Source organism: Neovison vison, chromosome 3 (assembly GCF_020171115.1).
Source record: "Neovison vison isolate M4711 chromosome 3, ASM_NN_V1, whole genome shotgun sequence".
Lineage (NCBI taxonomy): Eukaryota > Metazoa > Chordata > Mammalia > Carnivora > Mustelidae > Neogale > Neogale vison.
The window spans coordinates 206344714-206363209 of record NC_058093.1 but is presented as its reverse complement, the minus strand read 5'-3'; positions in this window follow the sequence as shown (position 1 = coordinate 206363209).

The window sequence follows — 18496 nt, the reverse complement described above, 5'->3', positions numbered from 1 at the left end:
GGGCGGCCGACACTATTGGGATGGCCTTGAGATGTTTGGAGGTTTCTCCTAATCTGTAGGGTTGTGGCCAATGGAATGGGCAGAATTCCCCTGGAGAGGGCAGACACAGTCCTGAGGTGTGGCTCCAAGGGCCCAAGCTTGGAGATTGTGTGGGCCAGGACTGTGGGGACAGAAGTCTGAAAACACAAATTCTGCTTAGGGTTGGGGACATATGAAAGGCCCGATCTACAGACCGTGAGGGGAATTTTTCGGGCTACAAACAAAGGGCGAGTGTGAGGCACTTGCTTAGGCTTTTGTCTCTGGATTTTGTGTCAAGGGTGGCCATGGAATGTCGAGGTGGCCTCAAGGGCCATTGACAAGTCTTTCTCTCTGGGAAACTAGCCTGATCCCAAGTGGTTGGGGTCATTCTGTAGATGAGAGGAATCCTTTCTGTATTTTTTTTAACCTCAGGTTTCTACCAAAGAGTGATTCCAGAGCAGAGCCCTGAGTAAGGGAGACTAGACATCTCAAAATCTGGTTAAGATTGGGGGAACAGGGGCTTGGCAAGCCCCATATGCGGGCTCTTGTTCCAGTCACTGAGAGGCTTTACTTAAAGATAGGGCTCACTCTGAGGGTCACAATGTGTGTTTGTACAAATTGAGGCCCTCAGGGATAGGCGGGACCTCATGGTTAGCGCTGCTTTCTCCTACAGTGTACGTTGGACAACATGCCAACCACAAGGTTTCTGGCCATGGGGAAGGAGGAGTTCTGATTTCTGTGTCACGTTCACTCCTGGGCAGTCAGTGGAGATAACGTCTAGATTCTGAAGCCTCAAAACCGAGGTTGGGTAGAGATGATGACTTAAAGCCATTGTGCATGCAATGGGATCAGTGTACAGAGAGCTATATGGGTGTCGGGCGGGAGGTCTGGGCTCAGACTGTGTCAGACAGGGCTTTAGTGCACAGGCTATACTGTATAATTGAGGTACGGTCGAATGGCATGCAGGTTGTTCCTCATTTGTTGTTTCTGGTTAGCCCTATAGGGCAACGTTTTTCTTCTGGAGGGCAGGCAGAGTGCTGCACTGTGTCCCCAGAATTGCCAAACTGGAGGGCTTGTGGCCAGGATTGTGAGGAAGGAAGTCTGAGAACACAAGCTAGGCTTAGGTTTTGGGGCGAGGACACGGCAGGCACACTATGCAGACCTCCATCGAGATCTCATACTTCTGAAGTCAGGGCGAGGATCAGACTTTGGCTGCGGATAGAGTTTCTGTCCATTATGGCCAGTTCACAAAGATGGGGATATTCCAGACTACGCATTTTGTCCAGAGTGGCCGGTAGTATTGGGGTGGGATCAGGGGCCTTACAGGTTTCTCCTAATCTGGAAGGTTTGGGCAACTATGATATGCACAGTGTCCTTGGGGATGGCAGCCAGAGTTCTGTGCTGTGGCTCAAGAAATCCCATTCTGGTGGGCATGTGAGTCATGGCTTTGGGAGAGAAGTCAGAAACCCAAAATCAGGTTAACCAATTTGTTGCCTTGTGATCACAGGCCCAATGCATAGACCTAGAAGGCAGCTCATCAGGAACATTAATTAGGGTGACTGGAAGGCAGTAGCATGGGTTTTCTCTCTGGATTGTGTGTCCAGGATGGCCTTGGATTCCAGGTGTGGTCTCATGGGTCCATGGTCGACTTTTCTTCTCTATGGATCCTGAGGCTCTCCATAGTTTGGTGGCTTTTTCAGGGAAGGGAAGTGTGCCGTTTTCCATCTAAGGGGTGCCAAAAAGAGGGATTCCAGAGAAGGGTTCTGGTTCTGGGCATCTGGGACATTCCAACAAGGTGAGGATTTGAGCATAGCAGAGTACGAGGCCTGCATTGAGGGATCATGGTGGTGCAACTGAGAGGGATTGTTTGAAAGCATGCTCAGTCTGAGGGTCACAATGCCTGTTTGTGCCCAGGGCGGCCCATAGGAGTGGGCATGGTCTCATGGGTTTTCTAATTGGTTCCCCCTTTGAGGGTTGGACACCCATCCCAACAGCCAATATTCCTGCCATGAGGGAGGAGGAGTTCTCTCTTGTGCTTCAGGTTCCCCCAGTGGCAGGGGTTCCAGCAAAGGTCTGGGGATAGGTGCCTGAGTACCAAGGATGCATAGAGATGACGTACTTGGGCCATGTCAATCCCAAAAGCTAGCTGTGGGGCCTACTCTCTGGTGATTGACAATAGGTCACGGCTCAGGCTCTCTCAGACACAGCACTAGTGGCCAGGCAACCTATAAATCTGGGCTCCCTCGAGGTCCGAGCAGTTTTATCCTCATATGGGATTTCTGACCAGACTCACCTGGCACTTCTTTCTATACAGAAGGCAGAATGCTGTGTTGTGGCTCCAGAATTCCCTATCAAGAGGGCTTGGGGACCAGTTGGGTGAGGATGGAATTGTAAACACAAGCTACGATTCAATTCAGTGCCCAGCGGAAGGCAGTTTCTATGTGAAGCGTCTTATTGGAGATATCCAGACCTGAGTAAGGGCGGATGCCAGATATTTGCTCACACTTGAATTTTTGCCTTTGAAGACTGACAAATGGTGGGGTGGCATCAAGAGGGCATGGAGAGGTTTTCATGCTGAGGCTTATGAGCTGCTCCAAACAGCAAGATTTCCTTCTACTGGACAGGTGGAGTCTGGCTTATTTGCTCCAGGGTCCCCCATGTGAGAAGTTTGGATAGCAGAGCTCTACCGCATGGATGCCTGCAAAGCTCAACTCCATTGACCATTGCAGCTGAGGAACATGGAAGTTTCGTTCTGCTGTATCCGGACCGAAGTTCCAAGTCCTTAAATTGACATGGAATCTCTTACAGATGGGTCACAATGCTGGTTTGTTACCAGGGAGATCTTAGAATGTGCTGGTGGCTAAGGTGCTGTGTAGGATTCTACTACCTAGGTTTGGCACAGATGGGAGGGCACGGTTTTTCTCTGGGAACAGGAGATGTTATCTTGTTTTGCCAGGGACCACATGTTGTATCATAAGTTCGCATTCCAGAACAGGCCTCTGAGGGCAGATGTCTGAAAAATGAATCAAGGGTTCCAAGGACGTCCTAGGGGCATGTTGGGTTCACTATTCTGAATCAGGACCATTGATTTGGCTGTCTGCCTGGATGTAGGTGAGCAGGGTGTTTTAGACTGTGCGCTTGAGTTCAGAGCGGCCGCCAATATTGGGGTAGGCTAAGGGGGCCTTGCAGGTTTCTCCTAATTTAGACAGTTTGGGCAAGTGTGATGGGCACAGTTTCCTTGGGGATGGCAGGGACAGTCCTGTGGTGTGGATCCAGAAACCCCATCCTGGAGGGCATGTGTGCTATGGTTTTGGTAGAGAAGTCTGAAACACCAGTTTGAATTAGGGTGAGTGGCGAGGTGATAGCAGGCACAATGCATAGGCCTGGAGGGCACCTCATCTGGAACTGTAATTAGGGTGATTGGAAGGTGGTAGCACAGGCTTCTCTCTCTAGATTGTGTGTCCAGCATGGCCTCGGAATGCAGGTGTGTTCTCATGGGTCGATGGGAGACTTTTCCTCTCTATGGATCCTGGTGGTTCCCCATAGTTTGGTGGCTTTTTCAGGGAAGGGAACAGTGCTGTTTTCCAACTTAGGGTTGCCTGAAAACAGGGACTCCAGAGACGGGCTCTGGGTCTGGGCAACTGGAAAATCCCACCAAGTTTTAGGATTTGTGCCTAGAAGTGTAGCAGGCCTGCAATGAGGGATCATGGTGGTGCAACTGAGAGGGATGTTAGAAAGCATGCTCAGGCTGAGGGTCACAATGCCTGTTTGTGCCCAGGGGGGCCCTCAGGAGTGGGCGTGGTCTCATTGGTCTTGTAACTGGCTCCCCCCTTTGAGGGTTTGACACCCATTCCAACAGCCAGGTTTATTGCCACGGGGAAAGAGGAGTTCTCTATTGTGCTTCAGGTTCCCCCATTGGCAGGGATTCCAGCCAAGGTCCGGGGAAAGTTGCCTAAATACCAAAAATGTGTAGAGATGTCGTACTTGGCCCATGACCATCCCAAATTCCAGATATGGGGCCCGCTCACTGGTGACTGAAACTCGGTCTGTGCTCAGGCTCTGTCAGACACGGCACTAGTGGCCATGGCAGCCTATAAATCAGGGTTGACTCGAGGGCCGAGTAGATCAATACTCATGTGGGGTTTCTGGGCAGACTCACCAGATACTTCTTCATTCGATGGGGAAGGCAGAATGCTGTGTTGTGGCTCCAGATTTCACTATCAAGAGGGCTTGAGGATCTGTAGGGTGAGGATGGAATTGTAACCACAAGCCACGGTACAATACAGTGCCAAGTGGAAGGCAGTTCCAATATGCAGCGGTTTATTCGAGACATCCAGCACCGGTATAAGGGTGCATGTCAGAGGTCTGCTCACACTGGAGTCTGTGGCTATGATGACCGACCAATGGAGGGATGGAGTCAATAGGCCATGGAGGAGTTCTCATGGTAAAGCCTTTGAGCTGCTCCAAATATTAATGTTTCTTTCTACTGGGCAGGTGAAGTCTGGTTTGGTTGCTCTAGGTTCCCCAATGTGGAAAGTTGGTGAAGGAGAGCTCTATACCATGAATGCCTGAAAAGCACACCTTCACTGACCATTGCAGGTGAGGAACATGGAAGGTTCGTACTAATGGCTCTGGGGGGAAGTACCAAGGCCTTTATTTGACATGGAATCTCTTGCAGATGGGCCACAATGCTGGTCTCTTACCAAGGAGATCTTAGAATGTGCTGTATTCTAAGGTGCAATGCAGGATTCTCCTACCCTGAGGGTTTTGAACAGATCTAAGAGCACGGTATCCTTCCAGGGACAGGAGATGTTCTGTCGTGTGGCTCAGGAACCACATGATGTGTCATAATTGGTGTTACAGAACAGGCCCCTGAGGACATATGCCTGAAAACCTAATGGGGTTCCATTGAGGGCCTAGGGGCATTTCAGGTTCAATCTTCTAACTCACGATCATTGACTTGGCTGTCTCCCTGCATGTAGGTGATCGGGGTGTTTCAGACTGTCATTTGCATCCAGAATGGCGGGGCAATTTTGGGGTGGACTCAGGGACATTACAGGTTTCCCCTGCTCTGGAAGGTTTGGGCAAATCTGATATGCATACTATCATGGAGGATGGCAGCCAGAGTTCTGTGGTGTGGCTCCAGATATCCCATTCTGGAGGGCATGTGAGCCATGGTTTTGGGAGAGAAGTCTGGAAACAGAAATTTGGGTTAGCAAATTTGTGGCGATGTGATCTCAGGTCCAATGCGTAATCCTGGAGGGCAGCTCATTAGGAACATTACTTAGGGTGACTGGAAGGCAGTCGCAGAGTCTATTCTCTCTGGATTGTGTGTCCAGGATGGCCTCGGAATGCAAGTGTGGACTCATGGGCCCAAGGGAGACTTTTCCTCTCTATGGAAGCTGGCAACTCTCCACTTTTTTGAGGAAGGTAAGAGTGCTGTTTTCCATCCTATGTGTGCCCCATAACAGGAATTCCGAAGACAGGTTCTGGTTCTGGGTATCTGGGACATCCCACGAAGGGTGAGGATTTCGGCCTAGTTGGGTACAAGGCCTGCAATGCAGATCATGGTGGTGAAACTGAGGGATTGTTTGAAAGCATGCTCAGGCTGAGGTTCACAACCCCTGTTTGTGCCCAAGTCGGCCCTCAGGAGTGGGCATGGTCTCATTGGTCTTGTAACTGGCTCCCCTTTGAGGGTTGGACAACCAATCCAACAGCCAAGTTTCCTGCCATGAGGAAGGAGGAGTTCTCTATTGTGCTTCAGGTTCCCCCATTGGCAGGGATTCCAGCGAAGATCTGGGGACAGGTGCCTGAATACCAAGGATTGGTAGAGATGACGTACTTGGGCCACAGCAATCACAAATGCTAGATGTGGGGTCCACTTTCTGGTGACTGACACAAAGTGGGGCTCAGGCTCTGTCAGACACAGCACTACTGGCCAGGGCAATTCTATAAATCAGGGTTCCCTCAAGGGCCTAGCCGATTGACCCTCATGTGGGGTTTCTGGCCAGACTCACCAGGCACTTCTTTCTATAAGGAAGGCAGAATGCTGTGCTGTGTCTCCAGAATTCCCTATCAAGAGTGCTTGGGGACCAGTTGGGTGAGCATGGAATTGTAAACACAAGCTATGGTTCAAATGAGTGCAAAGCGGAAACAGTTCCTATGTGCAGTGCCTTATTCGAGATATCCAGCACCTGGATAAGGGCGGATGTCAGATACTTGCTCACACTGGACTTTGTGTCTATGATGACTGACAAATGGAGGGGTGGCATCAAGAGGCCTTTGAGGGCTTTTCACGTTGAGGCTTACGAGCTACTCCAAACAGCAAGGTTTCATTCTACTGGACAGATGGAGACTGGTTTATTTGCTCCAGGGTCCCCCATGTGGAAAGTTTGTGAAGCAGAGCTCTCTGGCATGGATGCCTGAAAAGCACACCTCCATTGACCATTGCAGCTGAGGAAGATGGCAGGTTCGTTCTGGTGGCTCTGGGGCGAAGTACCAAGGCCTCTTTCCCCATGGCAATAAACCTGGCTATTGGGATGGGTGTCCAAACTCAAAGGGGGAGCCAGTTACAAGACCAATGGGACCACACCCACTCCTGAGGGCCGACCTGGGCGCAAACAGGCACTGTGACCCTCAGCAGATTGATCCTCATGTGGGTTTTCTGGCACACTCACCAGGCACTTCTTCATTCGATGGGGAAGGCAGAATGTTGTATTGTGGCTCCAGATTTCCCTATCAAGAGGGCTTGGGGACACAAGCCATGGTTCAATTCATTGCCAAGCAGAAGGCAGTTCCAATGTGCAGCGGTTTTTTCGAGACATCCAGCACTGGAATAAGGGTGCATGTCAGATGTTTGCTCACACTGGAGTTTGTCACTATGATGACCTACCAATGGAGGGGTAGCATCAAGAGCCCATGGAGGAGTTCACACGCTGAAGCCTGTGAGCTGCTCCAAACATTAAGGTTTCTTTCTACTGGGCTGGTGAAGTCTGGTTTGGTTGCTCTAGGTTCCCCAATGTGGATAGTTTGTGAAGCAGAGCTCTCTGGCATGGATGCTTGAAAAGCACACCTCCATTGTCCATTGCAGCTGAGGAAGATGGTAGGTTCGTTCTGGTGGCTCTGGGGCGAAGTACCAAGGCCTTGATTTAACATGGAATCTCTTGCAAATGGGTCACAATGCTGGTTTGTTATCAGGGAAATCTTAGAATGTGCTGGTGGCTAAGGTGATGTGCAGGATTCTACTACCCTGGTCTTGGCAAAGAAGGAAGGGCACGGATTCCATCTGGGGACAGGAGATGTTCTGTTGTGTGGCCCAGGGACCACATGTTGTATCATAAGTTCACATTCCAGAACAGACCTCTGAGGACAGATGTCTGAAAAGCGAATCTAGGGTTCCAAGGTCAACCTAGGGGCATGTTAGGTTCACTATTCTGACTCAGGACCATTGATCTGGCTGTCTAGCTGGATGTAGGGAGCAGCGTGTTTCAGACTGCACATTTGCACTCAGGGAGGCCGCCAATTATGGGGTAGGTCGAAGAGCACGGTATCCTACTGGGGACGGGAGTTGTTCTGTTGTGTGGCTCTGTGACCATGTGATGTGTCATAAATTGGTATTCCATAACAGGCCCCTGAGGACAGATTCCTGAAAACCTAATGGGATTCCATTTAGGACCTTCCATTTAGGACTTGGCTATCTCCCTTGATGTAGGTGATCAGGGTGTTTCAGACTGTGCATTTGCGTCCAGAGTAGCCGGCAATTTTGGGGTGGCCTCAGGGGCCTTACAGGTTTCTCCTGATCTGGAAGGTTATGGTAACTCTGATATGCACAGTGTCCTTGCAGATGGCAGCCAGAGTTCTTCGGTGTGGCTCCAGAGATCCCATTCTGGTGGGCCTGTGAGCCATGGTTTTGGGAGAGAAGTCTGGAAACACAAATTCGGGTTAGCGATTTTGTGGCAATGTGATCGCAGGTCCAATGCGTAATCTGGAGGGCAGCTCATCAAGAACATTATTTAGGGTGACAGGAAGGCAGTCGCACTTGATTTTCTCTATGGATTGTGTGTGGTCTCACGGTTCCATGGGAGATTTCCTCTCTATGGATCCTGGTGGCTCTCCGTAGTTTGGTGGCTTTTTCAGGGAAGGGAAGAGTGCTGTTTTCCATCTTATGTGTGCCCCACAACAGGGTTTCCAGAGACGGGCTCTGGTTCTGGGCATCTGGGACATCCCACCAAGGGTGAGGATTTTGGCCTAGTGGCATATGAGACCAGCGATGCGGGAACATGGTGGTGCAACTGAGGGATTGTTTGAAAGTATGCTCAGGCTGAAGGTCACAATGCCTTTTAGTGCACTGGTCGGCCCTCATGAGTGGGCGTGGTCTCACTGGTCTTATAATTGGCTCCCCCTTTGAGGGCTGGATATTCATCCCAACAGCCAAGTTTCCTGCTAAGAGGAAGGAGGAGTTCTCTACTGTGCTTCAGGTTCCCCCATTGGCAGGGATTCCAGCAACGATCTGGGGACAGGTGCCTGAATACCAAGGATATGGTAGAGATGATGAACTTGGGCCATGGCAATACCAAATATTAGATGTGGGGCCCATTCTCTGGTGCCTGACACTAGGTCGGGGCTCAGGCTCTGTCAGATACAACACTAATGACCAGGGAAACCTTTAAATCGGGGCTCCCTCGAGGGCTGAGCAGACTGACCCTTATGAGGCATTTCTGGCCAGACTCTCCAGGCACTTCTTTCTCAGGGGAAGGCAGAATGCTGTCTTGTGGCTTCAGAAATCCCTATCAAGAGGGCTTGTGGAACAGTCGGGTGAGGATGGAATTGTAAACACAATCTATGGTTCAATTCAGTGCCAAGCGGAAGGCAATTCCAATGTGCAGTGGCTGATTCGAGATATCCAGCACCTGAGTAAGGACGGATGTCAGATACTTTCTCACACTGGCGTTTGTGTCTATGATGACTCACACATGGAGTGGTGGCATCAAGATGCCTTGGAGGGCTTTTCACGTGAGGTTTTTGAGCTGCTCCAAACAGCAATGTTTCGTTCTATTGGACAGGTGGAGTCAGGTTTAGTTACTCCAGGGTCCCCAATGTGAAAAGGTTGGGTAGCAGAGTTCTACCGCATGGATGCCTGCAAAGCTCAAATCCTTTGACCACTGCAGCAGGACCATTGACATGGCAGGTTCGTTCTGGGTCTCGGGAGTGAAGTACCAAGTCCTTGAGTTGACATGGAATCTCTCGCAGATGGGCCACAATGCTGCCTTGCTACCAGGGAGATCTTAGAATGTGCTGGTGGCTAAGGTGCTGTGCAGGATTCTACTACCCTGGGCTTTGCCTCAGATGGAAGGGCACGGTTTTCTTCTTCGAACTGGAGATGTTCTGTTGTGTGGCCCAGGCATCACATGTTGTATCATAAGTTCGCATTCCAGAACAGGCCTCTGAGGGAAGATGTCTGAAAACCGAATCAAGGGTTCTAATGATGCCCTAGGGGCATGTTAGTTTCACTATTCTGACTCAGGATAATTGATTTGGCTGTCTGCCTTGATGTAGACTGCACATTTGCGTTCTGAGTGGCCGCCAATATTGGGGTAGGCTCAGGGGCCTTGCAGGTTTCTCCTAATCTAGAACGTTGGGGCAACTGAGACAGGCACAGTTTCCTTGGGGATGGCAGGGGCAGTCCTGTGGTGTGGATCCAGAAACCCCATCCTGGAGGGCATGTGTGCCATGGTTTTGGTTTAGAAGTCTGCAAACACAAATTTGGATTAGGGTGAGTGGCGAGGTGATCGCAGGCCCAATGCATAGATCTGGACAGCAGCTCATCTGGAACTGTAAATAGGTGACTGGAAGGCGGTAGCACAGGCTTTTTTCTCTAGATTGTGTGTGTAGGATGGCTTCGGAATGCAGGTGTGTTCTCATGGGTCCATGGGAGATTTTTCCTCTGTATGGATCCTGCTGACTCCCCATAGTTTGGTGGCTTTTTCGGGGAAGTGAAGAGTGCTGTTTTCCATTTTAGGGGTGCCCCAAAACAGGGATACCAGAGATGGGCTCTGGGGCTAGACACCACCAAGTTTTAGGATTTCTGCCTAGAGGTGTAGCAGGCCTGTAAAGAGGGATCATGCTGGTGCAACCTAGAGGGATTGTTAGAAAGCATGCGCTCAGGCTGAGGGTCACAATGCCTGTTTGTGTCCAGGGTGACCATCAGTAGTGGGCGTGGTCTCATAAGTCCTGTTGTAGAATGCTCCCACTTTGAGGGTTGAACAACCATCCCAACAGCCAGTTTTATTAACCTGCAGAAAGAGGAGTTCTCTACTGTGCTTCAGGTTCCTCCATTAGCAGTGATTCCTGCCAAGGTTTGGGGACAGGTGCCTGAATACCAAGGATCGGTAGAGATGAGGTACTTGGGCCATGACCATCCCAAATGCTAGATATCGGTCCCGCTCTCTGGTGGCTGAAACTTGATCGGGGCTCAGGCTCTGTCAGACACAGCACTAGTGGCCATGGCAGCCTGTTCGGGGTTGACTCGAGGTCCGAGGAGATTGATACTCATGTGGGGTTTCTGTTCACTTTCACCAGACACTTATTCATTCGATGAGGAAGACAGAATGCTGCATTGTGGCTCCAGATTTCCCTATCAAGAGGGCTTGGGGAACAGTCGGTTTAGGATGGAATTGAAAACAAAAGCTACGGTTCAATTCAGTGCCAAGCGGAAGGCAATTCCAATGTGCAGTGGTTTATTCGAGGCATCCAGCACCGGAATAAGGGTGCATGTCAGATGTTTGCTCACACTGGAGTCTGTGTCTATGATGACCGACCAATGGAGGGGTGACATCAAGAATCCATGGAGGAATTCACACACTGAAGCCTGTGAGTGTCTCCAAATATAAGGATTCCTTCTACTGGGCAGGTGAAGTCTGGTTTGTTTGCTCTAGTTTCCCGATGTGAAAAGTTAGTGAAGCAGAGCTCTCCAGCATGGATGCCTGGAAAGCACACCTCCTTGACCATTGCTGCTGAGGAACACGGCAGGTTCATTCTGGTGGCTCTGGGGCAAATTACCAATTGCTTGAGTTGACATGGAATCACTTGCAGATGGGCCACAATGCTGGTTTGTAACCAATGAGATCTTAGAATGTGCTGATAGCTAAGGTGCCGTGAAGGATTCTCCTACCCTGAGGCTTTGTCACAGGTCGAAGTGCACGGTAACATTCTGGGGAGAGGAGATGTTCTGTCGTGTGGCTCAGGGACCACATGATGTGTCATAAATTGGTATTCCAGAACAGGCCCCTGAGGACAGATGTCTGAAAAATTAAGGGGGTTCCATAGAGGGCCTAGGGGTATTTCAGGTTCAATCATCTAACTCACTATCAGTGACTTGGCTCTCTCTCTCTGGATGTAGGTGATCAGGGTGTTTCAGACTGCGCATCTGCATCAAGAGTGGCTAGCAATTTTGGGGTGGGCTCAGGGACCTTACAGGTTTCTCCTAATCTAGAAGATTTGGGCAACTCCGTTATGCACAGTGTCCTTTGGAATGGCAGCCAGAGTTCGGTGGTGTGGCTCCAGAGATCCCATTCTGGTGGTCATGTGAGCCACGGTTTTGGGAGAGAAGTCTGGAAAAACAATTTGGGTTAGCGACTTTGTTTCACAGGCCCAATGTGTAGACCTGGAGGGCAGCTCGTCAGCAACTTTAATTAGGGTGACTGGAAGGCAGTCGCACAGGCTTTTGTCTCTGGATTGTGTGTCCAGGATGGCCTCGGAATGCAGGTGTGGTCTCATGGGTGGATAGGCGACTTTTCCTCTCTATGAATCCTGGCGGCTCTCCATAGTTTGGTGGCTTTTTCGGGGAAGGGATGAGTGCTGTTTTCCTTCTTATGGGTGCCCCAAAACAGGGATTCCAGAGACCGGCTCTTTTTCTGGGAGTCTGGGACATCCCACCAAGGGTTAGGATTTGGGCCTAGGGGCGTATGAGGTCTGCAATGTGGGATCATGGTGTTGCAACTGAGAGGGATTGTTTGAAAGCTTGCTCAGGATGAGGGTCACAATGCCTGTGTGCGCCCAGTGCAGCTCTCAGCACTGGGTGTGGTCTCATTGGTCATGTAACTGGCTCCCACCTTGAGAGAGGTGGGGTTGGACACCCACCCCAACAGCCAAATGACCTGCCATGAGGAAGGAGGAGTTTTCTATTGTGCTTCATGTTCCTCCATTGGCAGGAATTCAAGCAAAGGTCTGAGGACAGGTGCCTGAATACCAAGGATGGGTAGAGATGATGTAATTGGGCCATGGCAATCCCATATGCTAGATGTGGTGCTCACTCATGTGACTGACACTAGGTCAGGGATCAGGCTCTGTCAGACACAGCACTAGTGGCCAGGGCAACCAATAAATTGGGGTTCCCTCAAGGGCCGAGCAGATTGATCCTCATGTGGCATTTCTGGCAAGACTCACCAGGCACTTCTTTCTAGAAGGAAGACAGAATGCTGCATTGTGGCTCTAGAATTTCCTATCAAGAGGGCTTGGGGACCAGTTGGGTGTGGATGAATTGTAAACACTTCCCACGCTGGGGCTTGTGAGATGCTCCAAACAGCAAGGTTTCCTTCTACCGAACAGGGAGAGTCTGGTTTGTTTGCTCCAGTGTCCCCCATGTGGAAAGTTTGGGAAGCAGAGCAATCCTGCATGGATTCTTGGAAAGCACAACTCCATTTACCATTGCTGCTGAGGAACATGGCAGGCTCGTTCTGTTGGCTCTGGGGCGAAGTAGCAAGGCCTTGAGTTGAGATGGAGTATCATGGAGATGGGTCACGATGTTCATTTGTTACCAGGGAGAACTGAGAATGTGCTGTTGGCTAAGGGGCCATGCAGGATTTGTCTACCCTGAGGGTTGACACAGGTCCAAGAGCATGGTGTCCTTCTGGGGAAAGGAGATGCTCTGTTGTGTGGCTCAGGGACCACCTGTTGTATCATAAGTTAGTATTCAAGAACAGGCCCCCTGAGGACTGATGCCTGAAAGCTTAATCTGGTTTTCCAATGAGTTCCTCGGGGCATTGACTTGGCTGTCTGCCTAGATGTAGGTGATAAGGGTGATTCAGACTGCTATTTGTGTCCAGAGCGGCCGACAGTATTGGGGTGGACTCTGGGACCTTTCAGGTTTCTCCTAATATGGAAGGTTTGGACAAACATGATGGGCACAGTTTCCTTGGGGATGGCCATCACAGTCCTGTGGTGTGGATCCAGAGACCCCATCCTGGAAGGTATGTGAGCCATGGTTTTGGGAGACAAGTCTGCAAACCCAATTTTGGGTTAGGGTTAGTGGCGAAGTGATCGCAGTCCCAATGCATAGACCTGGAGGGCAGCTCTTCAGGAAATGTAATTAGGGTGACTGGAAGTCGGTAGCACAGGCTATTCTATCTGGATTGTGTGTCCAGAATGGCCTCACAATTCCGGTCTGGTCCAATGGGACCATGGGAGATATTTCCTCTCTAAGGATCCTGGGGGATCCCCTTGTTTGGTGGCTTTTTGGGGGTGGGAAGAGTGCTCTTTTCCATCTTAGTGGTGCCACAATATAGGGATGCCAGATACAGGCTCTGGGTCCGGGCCGCTGGAAAATCCCCCCAAGGGTTAGGATTTGGGCCTAGGGGCATACCAGGCCTGCAATGTGCAATCATGGTGGTGCAACTGAGAGGGCTCGTTTGTAAGCATGCTCAGGCTTAGGGTCAAAATGCCTTCTTGGGGCCAGTTCGGCCCTCAGGTGTGGTCATGATTTCATTGGCCATGAAGCTGGCTCCCACTTTGAGGTTTGGACACCCATCCCAAGAGCCACGTTTCCTGTCATGGGGAAGGAGGAGTTCTCTATTGTGCTCCAGGTTCCCCCATTGGCAGGGATTCCAGTACAGGTCTGGGGAAAGGTGCTTGATTACCAAGGATGAGTAGAGATGAGGGACATGGGTCATGGCCGATACCACATGCTAGATTTGGGGTCTGATCTCTGGGTGGCTGACACTAGGTCGAGTCTCAGGCTCTGTCAGACACAGTACTAGTGGCGAGGGTAGCCTATAAAACGGAGTTCCCTCCAGGGCCAAGCAGATTTATCCTCATGTGGGGTTTTTGGGCAGAGTGACCAGGCACGTCTTATTTCTAAGGGGAAGGAAGTATGCTGCATTGTGGCTCCAGAAGTCCCTATCAAGGGGGCTTGGGAACCAGTAGGATGAGGATGGAATTGTAAACACAAGCTACGGTTCAGTTCAATGCGAAGTGGAAATCATTTCAGATGTGCAACAGCTTATTCGAAATATCCAGCACCTGAGTAAGGCGGAATCAGATGTTTGTTCACACTGGACTTTGTGTCTATGATGAGCGACAAATTGAGGGGTGGCATCAAGAGGCCATGGAGGTTTTCCCATGCTGAGGATTGTGAGATGCTCCAAACAGCAAGGTTTCCTTCTACTGGACAGGTGGAGTCTCATTTGTTTGCTCCAGTATACCCCATGTGGAAAGATTGAGTAGCAGAGATCTCCCGCATGGATGCCTGGAAAGCACACCTCCATTGACCATAGCAGGGCAGGAACATGGCAGGTTCATTTTGGTGGCTCTGGGGCGAAGTACCAAGGCCTTGAGTTGACATGGAATCTCTTGCAGATGGGCCACAATGCTGTTTTTTTTACCAGGGATATCTTAGAATGGGCTCGTGTCTAAGGTTCTGTGCAGGATTCTCCTACCCTGAGTGTTTGACACAGATCAAAGAGCACGGTTTCCTTCTGGGGACAGGAGATGTTCTGTTGTGTGGCTCAGGGACCACAGGTTGTATGGCCAGCACAGACCTGTGCTGTGTCTCGAGAGACCCCATCCTGGAAGGCGTGTGAGCCATGGTTTTGGGACAAAATTCTGCAAATCCAAATTCGGGTTAGGTTTAGTGGTGAGGTGATCGCAGGCACAATGCATAGACCTGGAGGGAAGCTTGTCAGGAACTGTAATTAGGGTGAGTGGAAGTCGGTAGCGCAGTCTTTTCTATCTGGATTATGTGACCAGGATGGCCTCCTAATGCAGGTGTGGTCTCACAGCTCCATGGGAGACATTTCCTCTCTAAGGATGCTCATCGTGGGAAATCCTCCATGGCCACTTGACACCACCCCTCCATATGTCGGTCATCATAGACAGAAAATCCAGTGTGAGCAAATATCTGATATCTGCCCTTACTCAGGTGCTGGATATCTCAAATAAGCCGCAGCACAATGGAACTTCTTACTGCTTCACAGTTAATTTAACCGCAGCTTGTGTTTACAATTCCTTCCTCACCCTACTGATCCCCAAGGCCTCTTGAAAGGGAATTATAGAGCCACAACACAGCATTCTGCCTTCCCCATAGGAAGAAGTGCCTGGTGAGGCTGCCTAGAAACCCCACATAAGGATCAATCTGCTCAGACCTTGAGGGAACACCGATTTCATGGTTGCCCTGGCCACTAGTGCTGTGTCTGACAGAGCCTGAGCCCCGAAATAGTGTTAGCCACCCAGAGAGCGGGACCCATATGTAGCATGTGGGATAGGCCATAGCCCTAATCTGTCATCTCTACTCATCCTTGATATTCAGGCATTTGTCCCCAGAATTTTTCTGGAATCCCTGCCAATGGTGGGACCTGAAGCACAATAGAGAACTCCTTCTTCCCCAAGGCAGGAAAACCTGGCTATTGAAATGGGTGGCCAACCCTCAAAGTGGTAGCCAGCTGCATGGCCAATGAGAACACGCCCACTCCTGAGGGCCGCCCTGGGCACAAACAGGCATTGTGACCCTAAGCCAGAACAGGCTTTCAAAAGCCCTCTCAGTTGCACCACCAGTATCCCGCATTGCAGGCCTGGTATGCCCCTAGGCCCAAATCCTAACCCTTGGTGGGATTTTCCAGGCGCCCACACCAAAAGCACGTTTCTGGAATCCCTGTATCGGGGTACACCTAGGATTGAAAACAGCACTCTTTCTTTCCCCGAAAAAGCCACCAAACGATGGCGAGCCACCAGGATCCTTTGAGAGGAAATGTGTCCCATGGACCCTTGAGAACACATCTGCATTCCGAGGTCATTCTGGACACACAGTCCAGAAGAAATGCCTTGCTACGACCTTCCCGTCACCCTAATTACAGTTCTTGACGAGCTGCCATCCAGGTCTACACACATTGCCTGCGATTACCATGTCACTAACTCAAATCCGAATTTGTGTTTACAGAATTTTCTTCCAAAACCATGGCTCACATGCCCTCCAGAATAGGGTCTCTGGATCCACATCACAGGACTATGCCTGTCATCCCCAAGGAAATTGTGCCCTTCGCAGTGGACAAAAACTTCCAGATTAGGAGATAGCTGTAAGGCTCTTGAGCCCACCGAATACTGTCGGCCGTTCTGGGTGAAAATGCGCTGTCCGAAACACCCTGATCACTTATATTCAGGCAGACAGCCACGTCAATGGTCCTGAGTCAGAAGATTGAATCTGACGTGCCCCTAGGACCTCAATGGAACCCTAGATTAGGTTTTCAAGCCTCTGTCTTCAGAGGCCTGTTTTGGATACCAACTAATGATACAACAGGTGGTCCCTGAGCCACATAACAGAACATCTCCTGTCCCCAGAAGGAAAGCATGTGCTTCGACCTTTGCAAAACCCTCAGGGTAGAAGAATCCTGCATGGCACCTAGGACACCAGCACATTCTAAGATCTCCCTGGTAACAAACCAGCATTGTGGCCTATCTGCAAGAGATTCCATGTCAACTCAAGGCCTTGGTACTTCGCCCCAGATCCACCAGAAAGATCTCACCATGTTCCTCAGCTGCAATGGTCAATGGAGGTGTGCTTTTCAGGCATCCATGCGGGAGAGCTCTGCTACCCAAACTTTCCACATGGTAGACACCAGAGCAAACAAATCAGGCTCCACCTGTTTTGTAGAAGGAAACCTTGCTATTTGGAGCATCTCACAAGACTCAATGTAGAAAATCTTCCATGGACTCTTGACGCCAACCCTCCATTTGTCGCTCATCATAGACACAAACTCCAGTGTTAGCAAACATCTGATTCCACCTTACTCAGGTGCTGGATATCTCGAATAAGCCACTGCACATTGGAACTGCCTACCACTTGGCACTGAATTGAACTGTTGCTTGTGTTTACAATTCAATCCTTACCATACTGGTCCCAAAGCCCTTTAGATAGGGAATTCTGGAGCCACAACACAGCATTCTGCCTTCGCCATAGAAAGGAGAAGTGCCTGGTGAGTCTGCCCAGAAATCCCACATGAGGATCAATCTGCTCGGCCATTTAGGGAACCCTGATTTATAGGCTGCCCTGGCCACTAGTGCTGTGTCTGACAGACCCTGAGCCCAGACCAATGTCAACCACTCTGAGAGCAGTACCCATATCCTACTACATCCTCTCTACCCATCCTTGGTCTTCAGGCACCTCTACCCTGATCTTTGCTGGAATCCCTGCCAATGGGGGAACCTGAAGCACAATAGAGAACTCCTCCTTCCCCGTGGCAGAAAATCTGGCTGTTAGGATGGGTGTCCAACCCTCAAAGTGGGAGCCAGCTGCATGGCCAATGAGACCATGCCCAATCTTGAGGGCACAAACAGGCATTGTGACACTCAGCCTGAGCATGCGTTCAAACAAACTCTCTCAGTTGCACCTCCAGGATCCGTCATTGCAGGCCTGGTATGCAGCTAGGCCCAAATCCTAACACTTGATTGGATTTTCCAGTTGCCAAGACCATAGCCTGTCTCTGGAATCCCAGTATCAGGGCACCCCTAAGATGGAAAACTGCACTCTTTCCATATAAGCCACCAAATTATGGAGAGCCACCAGGAGACTTAGAGAGGAAATGTCGACCATGGCCCCATGAGACCACACCTGCATTCCAAGGCCATCCGGGATAAACAATCCAGATAGAAATTCCAGTGCTAAAAAAAAATAAAAATAAAAAAAAATAAATTCCAGTGCTACCGCCTTCCTGTCACCCTAATTACAGTTCCTGATGAGCTGCCCTCCAGGTCTATTCTTTGGGTCTCTGACCTCCACGCCACTAACCTTAACCCGAATTTGTGTTTGCAGACTTCTCTCCAAAACCATAGCTCACATGCCTTCCAGGATGGGGTCTCAGGATCCACACCACAGGACTGTGCTGCCATCCCCAAGGAAAATGGGCCCGTCACAGTTTCCTTAACCTTCCATATTAGAAGAAATCTGAAAAGCCCCTGCACCCACCCCAATATTGTAGGCTGCTCTGGATGCAAATGCCCAGTCTGAAACACACTGATCACCTCCATCCAGGCAGACAGCCAAGTCAATGTTCCTGAGTCAAAAGATTGTACCTGACATGCCCCTAGGACCACAATGGAAGCTTAGATTAGGTTTTCAGGCATCTGTCCTCCAGAGCATGTTCTAGAATACCAACTTATGATTAAACACATGTCCCTGGCCCCAGAAGAATATCTTCTGGCCCCAGAAGGACAC